Raw genomic sequence first — 3,476 nt, 5'->3', positions numbered from 1 at the left:
CTTCCCTGTTTTATCTCATCCCTGTCTCGTGAAAACATTCCTTTTACGTGTTATTCTTCGACTGAAACTCTCCAAACAGGATCCCTAGACGTTCTAGATGATGTAAAACACTTTGTAACACATGAAATCCTTGATTATAGCAGATGAAATCCCAAGTATTCTTCACGAAGATAATATTGCCGTTTTCTTACTTAAATCGTGTGAAAATATCTTTCCTTTCTGTGGATCCAGTCAAATTCATTACCAACCCTGTTTTGCGTCAATAGCAATCCCAATCCAAAATATGAGCTAACTGCGACTAAAACTCGTGCAAACCAAATCCAGGGAATTATGTTTTTTCTTTCCTGCCAAAAACAGTTTCAAAAATGAGGAAGGATATGGTAAGCCCTTAACCAGAGATGGGTTGAATAGCAGGTGTTCAACTGAGGTGCCCCTTATAAATTGAGGTTCCCCTTATCCAAGGTGGGAGTCCGCTTAGCAAATGCCTTTCGGGGGTGCCTTTAACAACTTTCGAGCTGATTTTTCCAAAAATGTTTATTGCTCAAAAACACCTACAAATTTATTAGTGATAAAATGAGTCCCATCTAATGTATTTATGGGTGAAAATGCGTCACATTACGTGCTTATCAAATTCCCCCACACTTACATTTTGTTAGTCCTCGAGCAAACAGAAGATGACCGCTACACGCTGGTCATATAATAAGATAGAGAGAGAGAGACCCGCTACACAGCTGGTCATATAATTTTTTTTTTTAATTTATTTATATATTTATTTTTTTAAGACCCGCTACACAACTGGTCATCATAACGTGCAAGAAAAGAGAAAAGACCCGCTACACAGCTGGTCATAACGTTAACTTTTTTTTTGTGAGACCCGCTACACAACTGGTCATAACATGCAAGAAAAAAGAAAAGACCCGCTACACAGCTGGTCATAATATGCAAGAAAATTCCTGAAAAAGAAAAATAAAACGTTAACCACTCCCCCACACTTAAACATTACATTGTCCTCAATGTAATTGAGTCATCCAATGCAAAACTTAAGATGGGAAATCCATAAGATGCAAAAAAAAAAAAAAAAAAAAGTAAACGAAAAAAAAAAAAAAATACACCTACTGGAATGTACAAAAAGGATCCCCATAAACTAATAACCTGAAAACTTGGGGATCGACCCAAAATGCAATATTTACAAACGACAGCTTCACACTTATGTCATGAAAATAGGGAGGCGCCGAAACTATCAAAAACCAAGATTTACCCCTAAACCAAGTTTTTACTGCACAAGGAAGTGCGCAAAGAACAAAATATGGGGATTCTATTGAGACTTGGGAGTTATCAATCGGCTCATGCACTCTATCAGGAATAGGCAAGTCCTCTGGGTATTTAGACGCAAAGTAATCCAAAAACACTCTAGAAGCACACAATTCTAACCCTAAATTAGGCAACTTTTGGAAGTCTAGGGGTCTAGAAACATCCTCTAAGTTGGGTGAATTATCTTGTGGGATGGATTCATCTATGGAATTAGGAAAATCATCACCACAATCGTCCACAGGGTCATCCTCAAATTCTGTATGGAACAGAGAGTCACTACAAGACTGATCATCATCATCATTAAATAATTTTTGGCATTCCAATAATCTCAGTCTTTGTTCCAAACTAGGCGGTGTGTGTTTGTAATATTTCTCATATATCTCTAGAGGAGATTCTTCACTTACCCCATGTAGAGCAGAAACTCCATACTATTGCCTACGCATATATTAAGCAAGCGTCATCTCAGATGATGTTTCCTGATAATTTGACTTTCTACGCTTATATTCCGCTAGCGTTATCGTAGGTGACGTCTCTTCATAAGAAGTCATCATCCTCAAAATGTCCCTGAAAAGAAATACAAAAAGAAACGCATAAAAAAGAAAAAAAATAAAATCTAAAAAAAAATGAAAATACTGTACAATTTTTTTTTAAAAAAAAAAATCTAAAAATTAATCTAAAAACAAATCCGCGTCGGCGGCGCCAAAATGATATGATTTTTAATTTGTTGTCGTAGTATATAGGAATCGAACTCTAAGACTTGTGAATATTAAATTTAAAGGTTTAATAAAAGTAATAAAAGAGAGAGGTACTGGGACTAGGATTCCACCGCATTCATATTATAGGGCTCAATTATTCATTCTCAACAATTATCGCTCAATAAATAAATAAAACATCGACTCTTGTTTTGCCAAGTAGAACGTCAAAACATTAGTTATAAATCGTAAGCATGGGACATCAAATATTTAAGCAAGCATGACCCATCTAATAAAATGATAACTAATTAATCAAAATCATAATTCTATTTTAATTAGTGAAAAAGTCATATAGAGAATAAAATAAATTCACCCATGTATGAAATTCGGATTCCTCCGTCGACCCAGTGTAGGGGTTTAACTCCTCATATTGTAGACACTCTCAAAAGATATTTTTATAGCTCAATTGGTGCTTACAATGAAGAAAAGAAGAGAAAAGACTATAAATAGGAAGTTTTCAACGGTTGTCAGCCGTTACAAAAGCCCCGTTACAACTTAAGCACTTGTTACAGTAAACAATATTCGGAAACTGTCGTAGAAAAACTGTCACTAAGACCAGAAAATGTGACAGTTCTAACACGACAGACCTACTGAGTCATCTGTGTTCTTCGTCTTCTTCTTCTCTGCAGCAACATAGAAGTTTCTCTGCAACTCTCTATTCTTCGCCCCAAACTCTCGATATCTTTCTCTGGCTCCCAAAGATCCTTTTTATACCCAGTAGCACCATCGAATCTCGTCATTAACTTCAGAATAATCCTCTTTTACTCCCCTGCATATTACCGATATTTCTTTCCCTGTTTAACTCTTATACGCATCTTCTGCATTCATACTTCACCCAAACACATTGACTGCTCGTAATAGATTGAGTTTGACTAATTGCAAGCATGAAATATTCCAGAAATATCTTAACTGAATTGAAGAATACTCGATATATCCTCGTGTCTTGTTTTTCTTCCAACTCCATGTAACTTTTCTTTTTCTTCTCCTGCACGCGCCTACAACAGTTCAACTCTATCAAAACACGTCATACAAGTTCAGCAGAGTTTAAACTCTCCACAGAAACATGCCAACTCCCCAACTACGGCTCATACATTCCGGAAATAACCGATAAAATATCTTCCCTGTTTTATCTCATCCCTGTCTCGTGAAAACATTCCTTTTACGTGTTATTCTTCGACTGAAACTCTCCAAACAGGATCCCTAGACGTTCTAGATGATGTAAAACACTTTGTAACACATGAAATCCTTGATTATAGAAGATGAAATCCCGAGTATTCTTCACGAAGATAATATTGCCTGTTTTCTTAAATCGTTGAAAATATCCTTCCTTTCTTGGATCAAACTTCATTACCAACCCTGTTTTGCGTCAATAAAGCAATCCCAATCCAAAATATGAGCTAACTGCGACTAAAA

Source organism: Papaver somniferum, chromosome 1, assembly GCF_003573695.1.
Source record: "Papaver somniferum cultivar HN1 chromosome 1, ASM357369v1, whole genome shotgun sequence".
NCBI lineage: Eukaryota > Viridiplantae > Streptophyta > Magnoliopsida > Ranunculales > Papaveraceae > Papaver > Papaver somniferum.
The sequence above is the reverse complement of the archived record's forward strand: the minus strand, read 5'-3'. Positions refer to the sequence as shown.